At 46.1% G+C, this 23,153-nt stretch overlaps 2 pseudogenes; both read left to right on the forward strand.

The window, feature by feature from the left end:
- The first annotated feature begins 3,978 nt into the window (after window positions 1-3,978).
- Window positions 3,979-5,358, forward strand: LOC142456108 (E3 ubiquitin-protein ligase RBBP6 pseudogene; annotated as a pseudogene).
- Window positions 5,359-7,367: 2,009 nt separating this feature from the next.
- LOC142456109 (E3 ubiquitin-protein ligase RBBP6-like) lies at window positions 7,368-16,336 on the forward strand (annotated as a pseudogene).
- Window positions 16,337-23,153: the final 6,817 nt, after the last annotated feature.

Below are 23,153 nucleotides of genomic sequence, written 5' to 3' on the forward strand. Positions count from 1 at the left end.
TTGTTCGTCCCCCGGGGTAGGGTTTATTTATATGTCGATTATTGGGATTGGTTCCCCCTTCTGCTCCCATCTTCTCCCTCCCCTCGTGGTATTGCACCGTCCATTATTGTTCCTGAGGGATTTATCTGTCCTGGATTCTGTGTGTCTAGAGCTCTTACCTTTGCCAGTGCGCATGCTCTGGTCTAGCCAGATTTCTTTGGGGTCAGAATAGTGGGGTGGGGAGAAGGCATTAAAGAACTAGAGGAATGTGGTGAGTTTCATCAGTGCTGTAAGGCGCCCTGACTGGCTCGTCCCTTCTTGTGACCCTATGTGAGGGGATGTCCAGTTGTCTAGAGATGGGCTTTGGTTCTCCAGTCTGATCCTCCTCATTCCCATCAAAACACTTGGTTATTTGGGGTCTGCTGATGCCCGTTACTTGGTCCTATCAACACCTCATGATCACACAGGCTGCTATGCTTCTTCCATGTGGGCTTTGTTCTTTCTGTGGTAGAAGGCCGCTTGTTTAATTTCAACCTCTTCAGACCCCGGACGCTATATCTTCTAATACCCGGCGTCATCAGCTTTCTTCACCACATTAGCTAATGCGCCATTTTCTCTCCTGCGATCTTGTCAGGAAATTGAGCATCATAGGATGCCAGGTTATTAGAACAAAGTGTCGTGTTGATGGAGGATATGAGTACAGGCCGATGTCTGCCGGCTATCTTTATACTTAATCTATAAATATATGTACATAGACCTATATCCCTAGCCTTATGTATTCATATATTTATATACGTACATGACATTATTTATACCTCTATCAATATCTTTTGTCTCCTAGTTTTTTCTTCTGTTTCCTTTAACATCTCCCCTGGACCACTAGCATGTTGTGCCATCAATTGGCTCTCTGGACCTCCTCTCGGCTACATTGCACTTGATTGAAGCCCACCAGGCAGTCTTTGCCCTCCTTACCATCAATTTAGATCCCTAGTTGTTCCCTTGTGCCGGGGTTTTTTGACTTCCCCTCCCTATCCCCCGCCCACTCTTCAACTCCCTCCCCCACCCACAACCTTGGGATTCATTGTTTTCTCCTCCAGAGTGTTTATCCTGCCCGTCCTGTATAGATAGGCATGGGAAAGAAAAGAAAGAGGGAGGAGTAAAGCCTATGGAGAGTTCGAGGTCTGTCTGCTGACCCTTATGCATAGTTTCTGATTGGGTCTGATGCGGTGTAAGGTCTGCCCCCGAGTCCAAAGTCTATTTTCAGAATTCTCGGGAACTTGGTTGCTCTGCTCCCCTTGCTGCTCTGTTGTGCTCCCTTAGGGTTACTCCCTGGGGTGAGGGGGTCAGACTGGGCACAATTCCCCTACTGTGTCTCTGGTACTGCCCCCCTTGGCTCTGTGGGTCAGTAAGGGCATGCCGTGACTTGTGGGGGAGCCAACCCTATGGTCCTCTCTGTACATTGGCTACTCCAAGTGGGAACATCATCCTCAAAGCTTGGTGAGTCAGGATGCTGTCCACTCTCTCATTCTCTCTCTTTTTCCTTCTTTGTTTGCTCCAGCGTGGTCTGGTAAGACCTGCCATTCTCCCCGGGCTTTATCTTAAGTGCATTCTCCTGGAGAGAGGGTTTGGCATAGCTGGAAAAGGGGTTGGCCTGGCCAACCAGACCTCTATGTTCGTTCACTGCTTCGTGCCAGTGTGCTGCCCTCAAGGCCTGGTACAGCAGGTTGAGGTCTGCTCCCTCTCGCCATCCCTTTCCTGTGGAGACATTAACGAGTACCCTCCCCTGTGGATTAGTGCCTGATTCCCCCCTCTCCCCCCTGCCTTCGTCTTTCCTCCCTTGTTTTCTCTTGTCCCACCCGCCCTTCTTTTTCCCTTCTGTGTGTTGGCAAGTTGGGTGCATCATTGGGCTTGGTCTGTCCCATGCCTATGTGCCTGTCTCTCAACCTGTAAATTATGGAATAAATTTTTTCTTCTGGTCCCACTGTGTTTTTTGGATCTACCTCAGTGGACTCGTCTTGAACTTGTCCTTCTGTTCTTGGCTAACTGCTCTTAGCATAATTTCCTCCATCTTTTCCCAGGAGACAGTGTCTTTTGTGTCTCCATCCCTATTTTTTAGTGATGAGTAGTCTTCCAGTGTGTGTGTGTGTGTGTGTGTGTGTGTGTGTGTGTGTGTGCCAGAGTTACCCCATCCACTGTCTCTCGATAGATTTCAGTTGTTTCCATACCTTTGTCAGTGTGAATGGTGCCGAAAGGAACACTGGAGCACTGATGACTGGACACAGTCTATTTATTACTTATTCTGGGTATATGTCCAATAAAGGGATTGCTGGTTTTAAAGGTGCACGGGGCAGGAGAGGTATGCTGTTTTTGCCCCCAAAAGATGGCATACGGAGATGCCTGCGTGAGCACGTGCTGTGTCCCTGTGGAAGAAACATTCCCCTGTCTCCCACTAATCAGGTCTTTTTTGTGACACCATATTACACAATCTTTTCAGAACCTCTAAGTAGAAAGCTTGATTAGCAGTCTGAACTGGTAGAAAGAAGTCCAAATGCACTGTGCCCCTCACATCAGAAAAACAAATGATGGCAACATATGCACAAGTGTGCTTAATATCATTGAATAGTGGGTTGTTATAGGATTGGTCAGAGACCCCGCCCATAAAATGATAAATAAAAATTAAGGATCCAAGGAAATCATAAATATAAATAACTAGATTTATTGTGGTAAAAAATAAAATATAAATGAGAATCATCTTGGTCTTTGATTTCTCTTGATGAGCATTTTTGGGATGAGGTGATGTTGGCTTCTTCCACTGACTTGATTGATGTTGGCTTTCTGGGTCATGAGGATAGCACCACGTCTCACCTCTATTGACCTGGGGGGAAAGTCTGGGTCACTTCGGAACTGTTCTTTCAAAGCCTGGCACGTTTCTACTGCACACTTTTCCTCAGTCAGTCACAACTGAGGAACACATTTTGTAGTGACCCTTCTCATTCCCAAAGATTCCGTTAAAGTTCACTGAACCAAGCACCGCTCTCCTCCAGACAACATCCCATCTTCAGTGGTCTGTCATCCGTCTCAAGCACAAGTGCATGACTGTTGTCAGCAATGTCGTGAGTTCAGTGAGTTGACGGGTGACCAGAATGAGATCTGCCATCCGTCGTCATTTCACTTTACTGAAACGAAAGAACCACTCCTGCGCTTGAGTTTCTGAAACAGTTCCCGGTGACCAGAGAGAACCTTCCCAAGCAACACCACTGGGGGCACTAACTCAGAGCGAGTCGCTCAATGCTCACCTGGCAGGAATAAGGCACACTAGGAAAGCTCTACTCGCCCAGCACCATTCCGGTGGTTTTTTTTTGTTTGTTTTTTTTTTATTACTCCCTCATATGCATCAATACCTTAGATTAGTGAGCTGAAATGGACTGACATTGACCGTTCTGAATTGGAAAAGCATATGATGGACCGTGTCAGAAGTAATCCAGCAAGAGGAATGGACTTGCAATCCTCTTCAGGAAGGACCTTGCTAACTCCGTGAAGTACAGGGCTATCTGTGATAGGAGTATCTCTATCCACCTGCCAGGAAACCCACGACCGCTCTTAAGGTGTAGTTGTTCCCTCTGTTTTCAGCACCCAACCAATTGCAAGGGAGTTTCCTCAGCTGGTCTGCTTTGTCATCTGACGTCATCCTTTGCATGTGAGCCATTGACCTCTCCTGTCGCCTGCTGTCCGTGGGAGTCTCCAGCAGCCTGCCACCTTGATTTGAATTGTCTCAGCCATCAGAATCTTGCTGTCTGACCTGCCAGCCCTTCTTGGGTTGATCAGCCCTGCAGCTAGGTGAGTGAGAAGAAGCCTAAAACCTAACACCACAGACAAAAAAAACTTGGCCTCTGCAACCACAGTAGCCATTTCTTGTAGATGGACTGTTCTGTATATTCCTCTTCTCTACAGAGCGCAGTCGTACACAGTGAGATATCCAAGAACGACTCCTCTGCAACCATGCCTGGTGTGCATTATAAATTTGCCTCTAAACTCAACTACGACACCATCGTCTTTGATGGGTTCCACATCTCCCTGTGCGACCTGAAGGAGAAAATCATGGGGAGAGAAAAGCTGAAAGCTTCTACCTGCAAACTGCAGATCAGCAAGGCGCAGACGAATGAAGAATACACTGATGACAATGCGCTGATCCCTAGGAATTCTTCGGTGATTGTTAGAAGACTTCCTATTGGTGTTGTGAAATCTGCAAGCAAGACGTCTGGGATCAGTCCAACGGAACCAGCGATGGGCACTTTGCGAGCAATGCACGGCTCTTCTGCGTCCGTTTGTGCAGCCCAGCTGACCAAGGCTGCCAATCTGGCTGACGCCAATGCTTCTGAAGATGACAAGATTAAAGCAATGATGTTTCAGTCTGCCCACAAGTATGACCCAATTAATTACCTGAAGAAACCTCTAGGTCCACCACCTCCTACTTACATCTGTTTCCAGTGTGGCAAACCTGGACATTATATTCACCATTGCCCGACAAAGGGGGAGAAGAACTTTGACGCTGGCCGTAGAATTAGAAGGAGCGCTGGCATTCCTAGAGCTTTTATGATGGAAGTGAAAGATGCTAACGTGAAGGGAGCGCTGCTGACCAGCTCTGGACAGTATGCAGTCCCCATCATAGATGCACAGGCATATGCCCTTGGGAAGAAAGAGAAGCCCCCCTTCTCCCCAGAGGAACCAAGCTCTGCCTCCACAGAAGAGGATCCGATCCCAGCGGAATTGGCCTGTCTCCTCTGCAAGGAGCTGATGACTGACGCAGTGATCATTCCGTGCTGTGGAAACAGTTATTGCGATGAATGTGTGCGCACAGCACTCCTGGAATCAGATGAACATACGTGCCCCACGTGTCTTCAGAAGGAGGTCTCTCCCGATACTTTAGTTCCCAATAAGAATCTACGGAAGGCTGTTGAGAGGTTCCAAAATAAGACTGGCTATACACAAAGACTAAGAAATGAGTTCCCTCCACCACCACCACTGATTCCAAGGCACCTACAACCTCTGAAGAGATCTCCAATATCCAAACCACAGGATCCTCTGATGAATCCAGCGATATCCTCCTCAACTCACCCAGCACCCTCAATGCCGTCATTGGCTTCCACACGATCTACCTCGGCTCCTCTTGCTCCTGGAGCTCCATCTTCTACCGCAGCTCCTGTTCCTGATGTAACTGCCACAGTGCTCATATCGGTCCATTCTCCTTCCTATTCACCATCACCCGCACATCCCAGAAGAGACAGAGGCAAGAGCCGAAGTTACCGGTCACGCTCCAGATCTCATGGATACCATCGATCGAGGTCAAGATCACCACGATATCGTCGACATCATTCATGATGAGGATCTCCTCGAGCGTTTAGGGCACAGTCTGATACTAAACGGAGTGCTCCCCAAGGAGAAACAGAGCACCAATCTGCTCATCGACTCAGAAGAGCTCCACCACCTTATGCGCTAAAAGCTATTGCTGGGAGGAGTGTAGACGCGGTAGAAAAGGAGCGTTGCAGAGAAAGGGGAAATGCTGAGTGGTGTGAAAGTGCGGACAGGAATCTTTTCTGCATCCAGAGCTACTAGAGACATCTCAGACATCTAGAGAACATAGAGGGGCTGAGGAAGATCAAACCGACTTCTTGTTCTCCCAAGTCGAGACGATGCTACACCTGTCCAAGATGATCCCATGGATGCAGAATCCACCGCTTATACATCGATAGCTCATGTGAATTATGGAAGGATGTGATGTACATTTGAAATCATAATGAAAAATTATGAAAATATTTAGAAAATAAAATAGAGTTAAAAATAAATAAAATAAAAAATAAATAAATAAAAACCAAAAAAATAAATAAATAAAATAATATCTGAGTAAGACAAGAAAAATATATATAAGCCAAAGCCAAAAGGTGACAAGACTAAATGTAAAAATGATGGATCTACTGTATCCAGGGAAGAAAGATTAAAACCTACTAAAGAATCTCAAGAGGTAGCAAGTGGAGGATGTGAGAAATCACCACAATCTGAACCTCCACTTAGAAAAGCCACAGATTGATGGGATATTTTCCTTCATTTGCATTATTTGTATTTTTGTCTTTATACAATTATGATTATAGCCTCGCCACCTTATTAGAATTTGTTGGGCTTTTTTTATTATTCCTGATGGGTCGCCAACTGTGAAACGTTGGAGGAATGGATCCATAAGGAGATATCCTGGTACAAGGGGTAATGGGGATGCAGGCACGGGGAAGGACCATAGCGAGGGAAAGGGGATTTGGGGACTAAACACTAAAGGACAGAGAGGGGCGGGAGCACTAGAACGGATTGTGTTTGAACAAGTTATTCTAAAGGCAAATTCACCATGGGAGTGCAGGGTTGCACGAAGATTGATTTGGCATCGATTGTATAATTCTCACTGACATGTCTCAACAACGGAGATGTTGAATTGAATGATATGTAATTTATGTGCCAATAAAATTGATGTCTGTTCTATTATATTCTGTTTATACTCATTATTATTAGGGTGTACCTCAGAAGTGCGTCACCATTGGGGCTCACTCTCTTGAAGCCGTGTTATTTGTTGCCTTATTTTCATTAAGTGAAAACCAAGGATGTTGGGCCCACAGGCAGAGAAATTAGAAAGGGCATTAGGGAGCGAGCATAGATAGGGGTGCAGATAAGAGGGAGCTGATGTCAAGAAATCCAGGGAGGAAAGGAAGTTTTAGAAAGCATGTATGATTATGGAAGAAATTCCACAATTATGTTTGACATGATTGGATTATGGAATGATAGGACATGTAATGGCTCACGAATTATAGCAAATTAAAGAAAAGGCATAGGTTCAGGTGTGGCTTTGGGGGTCCCACTAAATGCTAGCTCCCACTTAAGAACAATTTGTTCTTAAACCATAACCCTGTTACATACTCACCTTCATGATGCGATCACTACAGATAAGGATTTGGTGAAGAAAGCAGATGGTAACATGGGAGAAAAATATAAAACGAAAGAAAAAGTGTGGAGAAAGATTTTTAATCGTTTTCATTGAAAACTTCTGAAGCAGAAGGACTGAAACAGGGAAAGCGTGTGAGCAAAACACAGAGTGGGACCTGAACATGAAAGGATGGATAGGCCCTAAAGCCCATTCATTATACTCCCTCGGGACCCCCATGCTCTGCTTCCCCTGCTGCTCCATTGCATGCCCCCACTGTTTGCTTCAGTGTACTGGGGCCAGCTCAGTGGTACATCCCCCCAGGTGTCTCCATTGCTGTCCCGTGTAGGGCCATCGGTCAGTGCAGGATGTCGCATCCCGCCGTGCGGGCAGCTGTATGGTCCTCTCTGTACAATGGTCCCTTCGAGCCATGCTATCGTCCTCGGAGCTTGGTGGACCCAGGTGTGCTCCACTCCGTCGTTTTTTCTCCTTCCTTTGGCTTGTCTTCCTTCTGGAAGTGGTGTGGTAGGTCACTTCCTTTCCCACAACAGACGATCTCCTTTCATTTTCTGTGTACTCCCTTCAAATGTGGGGGTCGTGCTAATTCTGAAGCAGAGTGAACTGAAAGAACTGAAACAGGGAAAGCATGTGACCAAACCTGACCATGGAAAGATGGCTAGGACCCCTGCCAAGGACGGCATTCCACCAGCTAAGATGATCAAGATCAACAGAAAAACTGGGGAGCAATATTGGAGGTACAGAGGATATAACTAATATCAAAGAACCCTCTGAAGAACTGACGTCAACATCCAGGAAAGTTAACCAGGAAAAAGTCCAAGGAAAGGTCAGGCAGAAGTAAGTGGAACTGAAGGATCCAGCTCCCCTCTAGGGGTGGATTATACTCCTAGATGCTCAGCAGGTGGCCGTCCTCTGCAGAAACCAGATGCAAAAGGACTGTCACTGAAACTGTGGGAGAGCTTAAGGATGACAATAGAGCTCCTGCTGAAGATGTTATTAATATGATTTGGTTCCTCAACCCAAAAGGGATCAAGATGACTTTGGATCTGGAGAAGAAGATGATGTTAAATCTACACAACCAACATGAAGTCTAGGAAAGCCTGTAGTATTATTTAAAGCAAACTAAAGTTTGGCACTAAGACTGAAAATAGAGTCAAGTATAAGGACAAAACGAGTGACCAACGTCAGAGGAAATTCAGATTCAGTAACTCAAAGAAGTGAGTCATAAAACAATGCATGAGATTGAAAGTTCCAATAGCTCTACATCTAGTGAAAAGGGACAAACCAAAGATCGGGATTATTGGATCTTGGCAAAGGGAAACCCTGGGGAGGGCAAAAGTAGCATCAGCCAGAGAGAGAAAGAGTCATGTAGACCGTCTGAATGAAAACGTGACATTTAAAAATCTGTCTGAACCGACTAAATAGACTAGAACTTCATGTAACCATGAATCCATTCATGGCTCCTTACATAAAAACTTCATGCCCCATAAAGACAAAAAAAAAAAACCAACTAAGACCACAGAGATTATTCAAGTTCCAAGCGCAGGGTGGGAAGAAGTGAGTCAACAAGAAGACTCTCCTCCGCGGAATAAATATTCTGCATCCCCACAGAAAGAGAAACCGCAGATGAAAGGGATTTGCCTCAGATGGGAACAGCAGCCCTCCACCCCCACCCCCACCCCAAAAGTCATTGAAGTCTCTAGAGTCACAGAAAACTTCATGATCACGAAGCTAGTTCAGATTCTAAAGATGCTAAGGTGAAGAGACAAAGTCTGTAGATACAAACTATAGAGATCATGACAAGCATGTATCAGAATCAAGGGATTATAGTCCAGTAGCAATAAATTACTGCATATCCTTAACCCACCAGACACACACATTGAAAGAGAGCGAGTTGTTGGGCAAATTGACAAGAATTCTATCAAACCTAAGCCCTAGTTAAGCTAGTCCTCTTGATTTTCCTCCGACTTAAGGAGAGAAAATGATGAAGTGAAATTTGATCCAGATTACAATGAAAATGACAGGGAAAGTAATGTATTTGTACAAGAAGAAGCATCAGGGGGCAATGTGAAGGAACTGAAAGAGAAAGTGATGGAGGAAGCAAAGAGAGTGCGGACACGGCACAGTGGGTCGGTTAGGTGGGACCAGGAGTCACAGTCAAAGCAGTCCAAGTAGAAGCATAGCCCTTCTGGAAGCCAGACCCAAAGCCACAGACGCAGCGCAAGCTCAGCAGAAAGTCAACACAGTAAGAAGACAAAGATGCAGAGAGAAACGGAGGAGCACGGAAACATGAAAAGCATTAGAAACATAAGGATAACAGAATGTCAGGTGAACAGATACATGGGATGGTGTAAGATATGGCAAATAATAATATATAATATAAACGTAAGGCTTCCTGGGAGGGAGGCAAGAACACAGAAGGGATAAAGGGGAGCTGAGATCAAAGAGTTCAAGAAGAAAGACAGATCATTGAAACTGATGGTGGTAGAATTTGAACAATTATACTTGATCTAATTGAAATATGGAGTGTTACAATATCTGTAAGAGCTCACAATAAAATGATAAGAAAAAATAAAATGAAAAAAAAAAGAAACGTGAGAAGCCTGCATGGACTGGAGCAGAATTGGAAAAAAGCGAAGAACAGAAACACAAGAAGAAGTCAACACAGACAAAGGAGGAGGGGAAAGATGAGAGAAGTGACATCTGTCACTGTGTAAAAGGACAGATTTGTTCATTGTCTAAATTGCAAAGTCTTCTCGATCGATTTTGTTATAATGTGAGGAAATTCAAACCTTGTAACTCATGACATGGACAGTCCTTGCTGCACTTAAAATATTGCCGCTTGATTACTTAATTTTTCATGAGAGCTTTGTAACACGAACTTTTGTACTGAATTGTGAGTGGTGTCCACGTAACATGAGAGGTGTGGCCAGGACCTATGATTTTAGCCACCATTCATCAGTTGGGGCGGAGTTTACTGTGCGGTGAAAGTTTCCCATTTGAACTGTTTTAATTGCCGGGCAGAAGCTGATATCTGTTTTAAAATAACTGCAGAAGGATTTGCGGTAGTCATTGCCAGCCCCGTTGTGTTGCTTTTGGATTACAATAAAACTTTTCCCTTAACGTAAAAACAAAGCAAGAGAGAACAAACGTGGTTGTTAGGTATCGGCAAGTTAGTTCCAACTCACAGCGACCCAATATGGGCCACAGAACAAAACATTCCCCGGTCCTGCACCGCCCTCAGCTGCTAGTGGAGCCCACTGCTGCAGTCACTGCATCAGTCCGTCTTGTTCAGGGTCCTCCTTTTACAGGCTGCCCACGACTTTATCAAGCTTGGTGTTCTGTTCCAGCATCTGATCTCTGCGGATAACATATTCATGTGACAAAGCCCATGAGAAGTCTTGCCATCCTTGTCTCTAAGGAGCATTCTGACTGTACTTGTTCCTAAACAGATGTTTGTTCGGCAGAGTCCATTGGACTTTCGATATTCTTCACCAGCTTCACAACAAATACATCGATTCTTCTTCGCTCTTCCCTGCTCTAGCCCAACGTTCACAGGCAGGTGAGGCCATGGAAAATACCATGGCTTGGGTCAGGCCCACCTCCCTCCACAAAGTAACCTCCTTGCTGTTCAACACTGTACGCGGCACATTTAGTCTCTGCGATGCATCACGTGCTCTCCCAACTGTTTCTATTGATCTTGACTGTTTCTCTTGTTCCGTGAGCATTGATTGTGGATCTAAGCAAGATGAAATCCTTCACAATTTGCGTCTTTTGTCCGCTGATCATATTGGCCCAATTGTGAGCATTTGGGTTTTCTTTACAGTAAGTTGTAATAAATGCTGAAGTTCTGTGATACTTGATCTTCATCAGCAAGTGCCTCCCTTCCTCACCTTCAGGAAGCAAGGTTGTGTTGTCGCAGGTTGTTAAGGCATCTTCCCCCAGTCCTGATGCCACATTCTTTTCCATAGAATGCAACTTCTGAGATGATTTGCTCTGCACGCAGATTGTATAAGCATGGTGAGAGGGTTCAGCTGTCACACACACCTTCCTCAATGTTAAACCCCGTGGTATTTTCTTGTTCTGTTCACACAGCTGCCTCGGAAGCTAGGTTCTGTATGAGCATGATGAAGTGTTCCGGAATCCCCATTCTTCTCAAAGCTATCCGTATTTCTTGTGAGCCACACAACCGAATGAACGCCTTTGCATAAGCAGTAAAACACAAGTAAACCTCGTGTAACACAAATTGTTTGGTCACAACGAGATCTAAGGAAGCACTGGTAGAGGATGATAAATGGGCCAAGAAATGAAACGTGGGGTCCAGCGCACAACTGAGATGATCCTAAGGAGTGACTGTACAATTTCATGGGATAAATAAAAAAACAGGCAAACAGTGTAGTACGCTCACGTCTTTCACAGAGTCAAGAACAGAGAGGGAGAAAGTATCCTCCAGCAGGTGTATATTGTCTTTGGGTTAACAAGCCCCATCCATCACAGTCTATCGCATAAGGAACAAGTTGGACAGTGTCTTAGCCCTAGATATCCAGGGCACGATGGGGGAGAAAGCTAATAGTAGTACTGGGGCAGGCAGAGGAAACTGACTGTCCCCCGAGTGGGGAGAACAATAGAAACATGATGTCTGCTCCCATGCTGAAGGGCTGCCTGCCGCATAATGAATGACCAGCCATGTGCTTGTAAGGGGTTCCACTAAGGTAGCACTATTATGGGAGGATTTTGTGGGGATGGTTTTTAATTAGGAGAATGTGTCTAGGACTCATCTCCAACTCAAAAATGTGAAGGCCTCCCTCCATCGAAATCCGGCCTCCCAGGATTCAAGAGTTTGTCCACATACACCCTCCTCCTGGTGCCCAGTTCCCCACATTTCCCGCTTTTAGAGTACATTTTAAATTCAAAAGGGTGACGTGGCTTGTTTCGGTACCACTTTGCCTTCTATGGAAGCAGCATGTGACGGTGCAGGCAACGAACAATGACACTGAGTCGCACAGTCAGACTAGAACCTAACACATGGAAACTGCTTGAGGTAAAAATTTCCTTTCTCAGCTGATTGATGTCCAATGAGACATGTTCCTTACATCCCTGCAAGTGATTTACAATTAAAGTCCAGCTATGTATACTGATATTATACAGATCAGGAATTATGCCCCCAAATTCTAATGTTCAAGTTCGTTTTAGCATCAATTGATGTTGAAAGTCCATTTTTATACCTTCTAGCAAATCAACAGTATGTTGTATTCGTCCAGTCACTTTTGCATAAATTGTCCAGTTCTGATAGATTCCTGGATTGCCTCTCAGGCAACATCAGTGAGATAGTGAAAGTTTTTTGTGCCACCTGGCCAAGAAACACATGTGGGATTAATAGAAGGCCGAAGAGATAAATGGCTTAGTGAGCCTCAACTTTCTTGTTGTCGAGCCATTTGCTCTGTGATGGTCAGAACAGGGTGCAGCTGCCTTGGTCAGTTCCCTGCTTCAGCTGGCAAGGCTCACTTCCTGCAAGACATCACTGAGGAGAAGCCACATGGACCTACCCCATTGCAGCCCCGGGTGCTAGAGCAGCCGTGTGGAGACCCTGTCAGCGTTGAGATGTTTACACATTCACTTACACATTTGTCTTTCCTCCTGCATTTGGCATCATTCCACGTGTTTTGTGAGATGGAGAAGGACTTTATGGATCGGTGTTGGACATATGGGTTAGTGTTGGACTTGTGGGCTTGGGCAGCAATGGGTTGGATTGTGTTCTTCGTGTGCACTTAACCTTTATGTAAAACTCTCTTATACATGAATTTCTGTGGATTTGGTTCTCTGCAGTACCCTGACTAACACAGTCAGCAGTGGCAGATATGATTACAACTCTTAGGAAACATTGCTTTCTCATGAATCTGTGAGGTTTTCTGGACGTTTCTGACGTGTATTTCTCTCCGGTGCCTGTGAAAACACAAATAAAGAGCCCCTCTCCTTGGGCTGTTAGTGTCCTGTGAAAGAAGCATCCTGGAGATTGGATGGTTTCCTCATCTCCTCCTTGTTCTTCAACTTTCTCCACAAGAGGTCGCACCCTCCTAAGGGGAATCCATTTGTTTTCTCCACCATCTCAAAAAGAAGTAAGAATCTCCTCAGACCCTAGAGATGAGTAACCTGTCATCCTCCGTCCAGCATCATTCTTCCACCAGATTCTTCCACAGATCTTCTCCAGATGGCTTTTCTCTTTGGTGGTGGAAAAATGTTTCTCCACCCTCATTATGTTAGAATTTTTTTGTAAGGGAGTAAATATTTAGTGTTGATAAAGCTAAATGAAGACTTCCGTGTATGGAAATCACCTTTGATCTCCCCCTTCCGTTTCACTCATTGGGATTTGGTGTGCCCAATGCCCGTTCATTGAGGGCCTGGCCCTGAGCATTTAAGGGACACCTGTGACATGATGAATGTTCCAATCTTAACAAAACTTCCTACACCCTTTGCTGGCGTACGTGAGGCTATTGTCCATTTTCAGATGTATTGAAGTGCCCACCCCAGTGAAACAGGACAGTAAACGGCTGCTGGTGTGCTCTGTGGATTGTCAGGTCATAGCTGGCACCCATAAAAATCCAAGAAAGAACTATAGTGACGTGTACAAGCCCCTAGGCATCGAAATGCCGGTATAGGAGTGGTATATATTCGCCGGAGTGCATTTGACTGGTGTCCTCACCAATGAGCTCTATCAGCTCCCTTCCTAAGTGAGTGCATTCTCTGACGATCTGTCTAGCTTGACCCTAAATTTAGATTATACCTAATTAGATGACATACCTTGGTCTTAGGCTAGCAGCGTTGTTGTGTAAAATTGGATGCTCAGCCCTGGAGACTGTAAGAGTATTGAATGCCTGTGAGGTCCAGCCCCGACCTCCGATGGGCCCTCGGGGACAGTTTGGTCATCAAAGGGAAGAAATTGAGAGACAAACAAAGTTTTGGGGTGCTTACTACGGCATGGCATCAGTAACAAGGTCTGAGCAGAAGGAGAGAACATGTATTCTTAACATCAACTTATAGATTCTTGGGGCATTCAAGCCCCCCTCAGTACAGGGAACCACACAGAGTGGGCTGTACCCAAACCCCAGAGGTCCCTGAGTTCATTGGAGGAGTAAGCTAACAGCAGTGCTGGGGACAGGTCAGGGGGAGTGACTGTCCCCTGAGCAGGGAGAGCACTAGCAGGCTGTCTGCTCCTAGAGTTAAAGGTGCCGGCCACATAGTCCTCAGCATGTGCGCTTGTAAGAGGTCACTTTAAGGTAGCACTATTATGGGAGGATGTTGTGCGGATTATTCTGAGTTATAAAAATGGGATTGGGGCTCATCTCTAACTCGCAAGTGTGAAGGCCTCCATCCACTCAGAATCCTGGCCTCCCAGGCTTCTTAAATTGTGAACATTAAGAATTTGTGTGCATACACTCTCTTCCCAGTCCTCGGTTTCCCACAAATGCATTCTGGGTTACCCCGTCTGCATTGCTATTTCGCTTAGAAATGGACGCCGGCACACGCGTGCGTGCCCTAGTGTGCTGATGAAGAAAGAATGGCGGTAGGATGCTATTTGAGTTTGCAAGGTGAAGAATTACTTCCCAATGGCTTTGCTGTTTCCATGACCAAACACTTGCACATTAAACGCCGAGTAACTGGTTGTGTTCACAGCCTGCCTTACATTTTGAAGAACAGAATGCGAGTGAATATTCGGTTTCTGAGCACAGCCATAGTCAGTTTGGAAGGATTGAGGGAGGGGCCCCAGTGGGCTGCTCTGCTGTCCCCGGAGCCGTCTGTAAGTAATGAGGGGCTCCCTCGAGCCCCTTATGGCATGAGACTTTGGTAATGACCCATGCAGTTGGTTGTAGGAATGACCAAGCTTCCCGAGAGAATAATGGCGAGCTAACTTCCCACAAAATTCCGCTAACACTCTCTAAAGATCTATAGAAAATTCCCAAGCCCTTTTTATCTGAGTGGGTGTGTAAGGTAGAATTATGATGGACGGGTTGTTCCCACTGAGTGGTTCACCGCCATGCTGGCCTCTGATGACCACCTGTGCTATTTGCTCCCAAAAGGACCAACCACGTTGAAGCCCATATTGCCTAGATGTCTCCACTCTCGAAGGTTTATCTTCCTGGGCTAACAGAGCCGTGGGGGTGATAGGTGTGTGAAAAATGTCCAGGTGAATACTCATAGCTGGGGTCCTGCGATAAGCCTTTCCTTGGCTGGTGCTTCCTTCTACAAACTGGAACTGACAGCGAGCCGTGGGGTGAGCGCTCTAGGACTATGTAGTGTGGGTCCCGTTTAATGTGTCTATCAAGGGTTTGAGCTCTTCTGTGGGGAAGCCCCAGCAAAGGTGGAATCCAATTTATACCTCCCAGCAACTTGTGAAAACCAGTTAATGTTTTTACACGGTTTTTCTAATAACAAGTTACTGTGCCTGTGGTCCAGTATGAGGGCCGCGTGTCTGAACTTGACCAGGAGCAATCATAAATTGAGAGGTGGCCTCACTCATGTGTACATAGGTTTATTACACTATTTCATTGTGAGGTGCAACGATTAAGGGATCCTACAGGGAGTGGATGATGTAGGCCTCAGCAAAGCATCCTCTGAGTGGTTCTAAGACGTTTCCTATAATGTACTCCTGCATGGTGGCGCTATTCACCAGGATCTGAGATAAAGTTTTAGATGATACCGCTTGGTATGGACCTTCTGGTCTAATTCAGGAACGGTGAATGTAACCCTCTCTTGATCAGCAGGATCTAACTGGATAGTATAAACACAATCCTGGTGGCTCAGCTACGTGAGTCTGAGAGTTGGTGCCCAGAAGACAAGAGGAAGGTTCTCCTGTAGGGAGTGACCAGACCGGCGTGATGGAGTTTCCATCTTCCTTCTCAGGCTGCTTGTTGGCATCCTGGCATTCCCCTTGTACCTGCTGCACTTCCTGGGTCTCTGGAGCAGAATGTGCAAACAGTTCTTTCCCCCACTTCATGGTGAGGTTCACAGTGATGCACAAAGAGCAACGGCGAGGAGAAAGCGGGTGCTTTGCAGCAGCCTGCAGGACTTTGCAGGCATATCTGGGAAGCTCTCCCTGCTGGAACTGGGCTATGACATGGGGGCCAACTTTAAGATCTACCCACCCGGATGCAGGGTGACCTGTGTTGATCCCAAACCCAACTTTGAGAACTTCTTGATGAAGAGCTGTGCAGAGAACCACCAGCTGCAGTTGGAGAGCTTCATGGTCTCCCTGGGGAGAACGTGCACCAGGGGGCAGATGGCTCTGTGGCTGTGATCATCGGCGCCCTGGTGCTGTGCTCGGTGATGGACCAGGAGCAGATTCTCCACCACGTGTGCAGGCTGCCAAGGCCAAGAAGTGGCTAGGCAATAGGCTCAATAGGATGCTATTCATCATTAAGCACAGCACAAAGGAATCCAGGCAAAGATACAGAACAAGCATCTACATGAAGGGGAACCAGTTACATAACAACGGTGTTCGACCTCATGCACAAAGAGCAAACTGAGGCAAGATGTCATATGACCTGTTTCAGTGGCAACATGAAGTTGGGGTCAGTTTGGGGGAATAGACGCCCCATCTATTGTGACATCCGTTGCTCCCGCACTGGAAGAGTGATGGGCAGGACTCAAGAGTAGGAGAAACAGCTGCAAAAAGCTTCTCGTCATGGGAACTTGGAAAGTGTGAAGTATGAATTTAGGAAAACTGGAAGTGGTCAAAAATGAAATGGAATGCATGAACATAGGTATCCTAAGAGTAAGCTGAAATGGATGGACATTGGCCATTTTGAATTAGAGAATCACATGATGGATTACGTGAGGAGTGACTCAATCAATAGGATTGGAGCTGCATTCCTATGCAGAAGGGATCACCCTGACTCCCTCAGGAAGCACAAGGCTCTCTGTGATAGGATTATCTCTATCCATCTTCCAGGAAACCCACCACTGCAGCTAAGGTAGAGTTTTCCCTCTGTTATCAGCAGCCAATCAACTGCAAGGGAGTTCCCTCAGCAGTTATTCCCAGGCTGGATCCTCCATCTGGTTTGTCCTCAAACCTCCAGTTCTTTGGACCCTGCCTGCAGTTCCTCGGACTCTCTAGCCGCCGCCGCCACTTTACTCATCAACCTTGCTTTGAATCACCTCGACCCTCCGGAATCCTGCGGGCGGACCTACCTACAGATTTTGGCACTAAATGAGTCATTTCCCTCCCTGAATTTCTTACAAGATGTCTCATAGTCGGTTCAAAATTTACCTGTCCTAAACAGACTTCTGATTTCTTGAAAAATCTTTTCCTCTGCCTGGGTTGCCTATCCCAATAAACAGCCTCCCTCTCACCAAAAACTTTGAGGTCATCAATAGTTCTCTCTCTCTCTCTCTCTCTCTCTTCTCTCTCTCTCTCTTTCTCTCTCTCTCCAAAAAATCATTTAGCTGTGGGTCCCCTTTTAATGTGTCAATCAAGGGTTTGAGCTCTTCCGTGGGGATGTCCCAGCAAAGGTGGAATCCAATGTATACCTCCCAGCAGCTTGTGAAAACCACTTAACGTTTTTACGTGATTTTTTTCTAATATGAAGTTACTGTGTCTGTGGTCCAGTATGAAGGGCGCTTGTCTGAATTTCGCCAGGAGCAATCATTAATTGAGAGGTGGCCTCACTCATGTGTACATAGGTTTGTTACACTATTTCATTGTGAGGTGCAACGATTAAAGGATCATCCAGGTGTTGGATGATGTAGGCCTCAGCAAAGCGTCCTCTGAGTGGTTCTAAGATGTTTCCTATAATATACTACTGCATGGTGACACTATTCGCCAGGATCTGAGATAAAGTTTTAGATGATACCGCTTGGTATGGACCTTCTGGTCTAATTCGGGAAGGGAAAATGTAACCCTCTCGTGATCAGCAGGATCTACCTGGATAGTATAAAAACAATCCTGGTGGCTCAGCTACGTGAGTCTGAGAGTTGGTGCCCAGAAGACAAGAGGTAGGTTCTCCTGTAGGGAGTGACCTGACCTGCGTGATGGAGATTGCCGTCTTCCTTCTCAGGCTGCTTGTTGGCATCCTGGCATTCCCCGTGTACCTGCTGCACTTCCTGGGTCTCTGGAGCAGAATGTGCAAACAGTTCTTTCCCCACTTCATGGTGAGGTTCACTGCCATGTACAATGGGCAGAAAGAGCAGGAAGCGGGAACTGTGCAGTCGAATGCAGGAGTTTGCCGGCACATCTGGGAAGCTGTCGCTGCTGGAACTGGGCTATGACACGGGGGCCAACTTCAAGTTCTACACGCCCTGATATGCACAAAGAGCAAACTGAGGCAAGATGTCATATGACCTGTTTCAGTGGCAACATGAATTTGGGGTCAGTTTGGGGGAATAGACGCCCCATCTATTCTGACATCCGTTGCTCCCGCACTGGAAGAGTGATGGGCAGGACTCAAGAGTAGGAGAAACAGCTGCAAAAAGCTTCTCGTATTGGGAACGTGGAAAGTGTGAAGTATGAATTTAGGAACACTGGAAGTGGTCAAAAATGAAATGGAATGCATGAATACAGTTATTCTAAGAGTAAGCTGAAATGGATGGACATTGGCCATTTTGAATTAGAGAATCACATGATGGATTAAGTGAGGAGTGACTCAATCAATAGGATTGGAGCTGCATTCATATGCAGAAGGGATCACAAGGCTCTCTGTTATAGGATTATCTCTATGGACCTTCCAGGAAGCCCACCACTGCAACTGAGGTGTTTACCCTCTGTTATCAGCAGCCAATCAACTGCAAGGGAGTGTCCTCAGCTGCTTCTCCAGAGCTGCATCCTACATCTGGTTTGTCATCTGACCTCCAGTCCTTTGGATGGGAGCCTCCTGTTGCCTGCTGCTCCTGGGACTCTAGCAGCCTGTTGTTGGACACTTCAACCTTGCTTTCCACCCTCTCAGCCATCGGAATCTTGCTGTCTGACCTGCCGGCCCATCGTGGAAGGACCTTCAGGAAATTCGTTAACCCACCGAAGTGAGTTGGATTGAGCTTTCTGTACCGTTGCTTGGACTAATTGGCTGTTCTGGTCCTCTTTGCTATATAACTTATCCTGTTCTGTTTCCACTGTCACAAGTGTCGTGGTTTTGCTGGTCTAGAGAACGCTGCCTAACACAGGAGCCCACTGAAATTCAACAAGTCATTGTGCATGGAGGAGAATCTTTCTAGTGACTCTCTCCCTGTCCTGAAAGTAAAGAAATCTTAGAATTTCCTCTTTTCATGCCCAGCTTATTGTGCTGTCCGCCATTTCCCTATAAATGGTCCCCACAACAGTGGGCACTGGCTTTCATCAGTGGTCCAGTGGAATGCAAGGACCCGTGGTCGTACAACACAGGCACTTGGCTGCTCACTGAATGGGTGGGAGTTCAAACCCACCCATTGGCTCCACTGGAACAAAGATCTGCTCATCTGCTTCTGTTCAAATTGCTGTAAATGGTTTTCTTGAAGGGGAATCCACCAGGGTGACTTGAGCTGGTGACGCTTGCACCAGTGGAGCTTCTGGGTCTTGATTTGGGTACGGGGTAGGGCAGGACTCAAGATGGCAAACAGATACAAAAATTTCTCATGAATGGAACTTTGAATGTGAGGAGTGTGAATGTAGGAAAATTAAGAATGGTGAACAATGAAATGGATGCATATGAGGAGGTGCCCCACCACCCCCAAATGCAATGTTTTTCAAAGCTTTCTATTTAAATGTTTTTATACAACCTTATCACTTTCAAAGTACTCTCCATTTCCCTTAAGACATTTGTCAGATCCGCAATTCCACTTTTTTTTATTTGGGGGCTCTTACAACTCTGATAACAATCTATACATCAATTGTATCGAGCACACTTGTACATATGTTGCCATCATTCCAAAGATTTTCTTTCTACTTGAGCCCTTGTTATCATCTCCTCTTTTCCCCTCGCCTGCCCTCACCTTCACCTCGTGAACCCTTGATAAATTATAAATTATTTTTATATTCATATTATACACCATCTGCTATCTCCCTTCACCCACATTTCTATTGTTCGTCCCCCGGGGTAGGGTTTATTTATATGTCGATTATTGGGATTGGTTCCCCCTTCTGCTCCCATCTTCTCCCTCCCCTCGTGGTATTGCAACGTCCATTATTGTTCCTGAGGGATTTATCTGTCCTGGTTTCTGTGTGTCTAAAGCTCTTACCTTTGCCAGTGCGCATGCTCTGGTCTAGCCAGATTTCTTTGTAAGATAGAACTGGGGCCAGAATAGTGGGGTGGGGAGAAGGCATTAAAGAACTAGAGGAATGTGGTGAGTTTCATCAGTGCTGTAAGGCGCCCTGACTGGCTCGTCCCTTCTTGTGACCCTATGTGAGGGGATGTCCAGTTGTCTAGAGATGGGCTTTGGTTCTCCAGTCTGATCCTCCTCATTCCCATCAAAATACTTGGTTATTTGGGGTCTGCTGATGCCCGTTACTTGGTCCTATCAACACCTCATGATCACACAGGCTGCTATGCTTCTTCCATGTGGGCTTTGTTCTTTCTGTGGTAGCAGGACGCTTGTTTAATTTCAACCTCTTCAGACCCCGGACGCTATATCTTCTAATACCCGGCGTCATCAGCTTTCTTCACCACATTAGCTAATGCGCCATTTTCTCTCCTGCGATCTTGTCAGGAAATTGAGCATCATAGGATGCCAGGTTATTAGAACAAAGTGTCGTGTTGATGGAGGATATGAGTACAGGCCGATGTCTGCCGGCTATCTTTATACTTAATCTATAAATATATGTACATAGACCTATATCCCTAGCCTTATGTATTCATATATTTATATACGTACATGACATTATTTATACCTCTATCAATATCTTTTGCCTCCTAGTTTTTTCTTCTGTTTCCTTTAACATCCCCCCTGGACCACTAGCATGTTGTGCCATCAATTGGCTCTCTGGACCTCCTCTCGGCTACATTGCACTTGATTGAAGCCCACCAGGCAGTCTTTGCCCTCCTTACCATCAATTTTAGATCCCTTGTTGTTCCCTTGTGCCGGGGTTTTTTGACTTCCCCTCCCTATCCCCCGCCCACTCTTCAACTCCCTCCCCCACCCACAACCTTGGGATTCATTGTTTTCTCCTCCAGAGTGTTTATCCTGCCCGTCCTGTATAGATAGGCATGGGAAAGAAAAGAAAGAGGGAGGAGTAAAGCCTATGGAGAGTTCGAGGTCTGTCTGCTGACCCTTATGCATAGTTTCTGATTGGGTCTGATGCGGTGTAAGGTCTGCCCCCCGAGTCCAAAGTCTATTTTCAGAATTCTCGGGAACTTGGTTGCTCTGCTCCCCTTGCTGCTCTGTTGTGCTCCCTTAGGGTTACTCGCTGGGGTGAGGGGGTCAGACTGGGCACAATTCCCCTACTGTGTCTCTGGTACTGCCCCCCTTGGCTCTGTGGGTCAGTAAGGGCATGCCGTGACTTGTGGGGGAGCCAACCCTATGGTCCTCTCTGTACATTGGCTACTCCAAGTGGGAACATCATCCTCAAAGCTTGGTGAGTCAGGATGCTGTCCACTCTCTCATTCTCTCTCTTTTTCCTTCTTTGTTTGCTCCAGCGTGGTCTGGTAAGACCTGCCATTCTCCCCGGGCTTTATCTTAAGTGCATTCTCCTGGAGAGAGGGTTTGGCATAGCTGGAAAAGGGGTTGGCCTGGCCAACCAGACCTCTCTGTTCGTTCACTGCTTCGTGCCAGTGTGCTGCCCTCAAGGCCTGATACAGCAGGTTGAGGTCTGCTCCCTCTCGCCATCCCTTTCCTGTGGAGACATTAACAAGTACCCTCCCATGTGGATTAGTCCCTGGTTCCCTTCCCCCCTCTCCCCCGCCCCCCGCCTTCGTCTTTCCTCCCTTGTTTTCTCTTGTCTCACCCGCCCTTCTTTTTCCCTTCTGTATGTTGGCAAGTTGGATGCATCATTGCGCTTGGTCTGTCCCATGCCTATGTGCCTGTCTCTCAACCTGTAAATTATGGAATAAACTTTTTCTTCTGATCCCACTGTGTTTTTTGGATCTACCTCAGTGGACTCGTCTTGTACTTGTCCTTCTGTTCTTAGCTAACTTCTCTTAGCATAATTTCCTCCATCTTTTCCCAGGAGACAGTGTCTTTTCTGTCTCCATCCCTGTTTTTTAGTGATGAGTAGTCTTCCATTGTGTGTGTGTGTGTGTGTGTGTGTGTGTGTGTGTGCCAGAGTTACCCCATCCAATGTCTCTCGATAAATTTCAGTTGTTTCCAGACCTTTGCCAGTGTGAATGGTGCCGAAATGAACACTGGAGCACTTATGACTGGTCACAGTCTATTTATTACTTATTCTGGGTATATGTCCAATAAAGGGATTGCTGGTTTTAAAGGTGTATGGGGCTGGAGAGGTATGTTGTTTTTGCCCCAAAAGATGGCATACGGAGATGCCTGCGTGAGCACGTGCTGTGTCCCTGTGGAAGAAACATTCCCCTGTCTCCCACTAATCAGGTCTTTTTTGTGGCACCATATTACACAATCTTTTCAGAACCTCTAAGTAGAAAGCTTGATTAGCAGTCTGACCTGATAGAAAGAAGTCCAAATGCACTGTGCCCCTCACATCAGAAAAACAAATGATGGCAACATATGTACAAGTGTGCTTAATATCATTGAATAGTGGGTTGTTATAAGATTTGTCAGAGACCCCGCCCATAAAATGATAAATAAAAATTAAGGATCCAAGGAAATCATAAATATAAATAACTAGATTTATTGTGGTAAAAAATAAAATATAAATGAGAATCATCTTGGTCTTTGATTTCTCTTGATGAGCATTTTTGGGATGAGGTGATGTTGGCTTCTTCCACTGACTTGATTGATGTTGGCTTTCTGGGTCATGAGGATAGCACCACGTCTCACCTCTATTGACCTGGGGGGAAAGTCTGGGTCACTTCGGAACTGTTCTTTCAAAGCATGGCACGTTTCTACTGCACACTTTTCCTCAGTCAGTCACAACTGAGGAACACATTTTGTAGTGACCCTTCTCATTCCCAAAGATTCCGTTAAAGTTCACTGAACCAAGCACCGCTCTCCTCCAAACAACATCCCATCTTCAGTGGTCTGTCATCCGTCTCAAGCACAAGTGCATGACTGTTGTCAGCAATGTCGTGAGTTCAGTGAGTTGACGGGTGACCAGAATGAGATCTGCCAT

Source organism: Tenrec ecaudatus, chromosome 9 (assembly GCF_050624435.1).
Source record: "Tenrec ecaudatus isolate mTenEca1 chromosome 9, mTenEca1.hap1, whole genome shotgun sequence".
In the NCBI taxonomy this organism is placed as follows: Eukaryota; Metazoa; Chordata; class Mammalia; order Afrosoricida; family Tenrecidae; genus Tenrec; species Tenrec ecaudatus.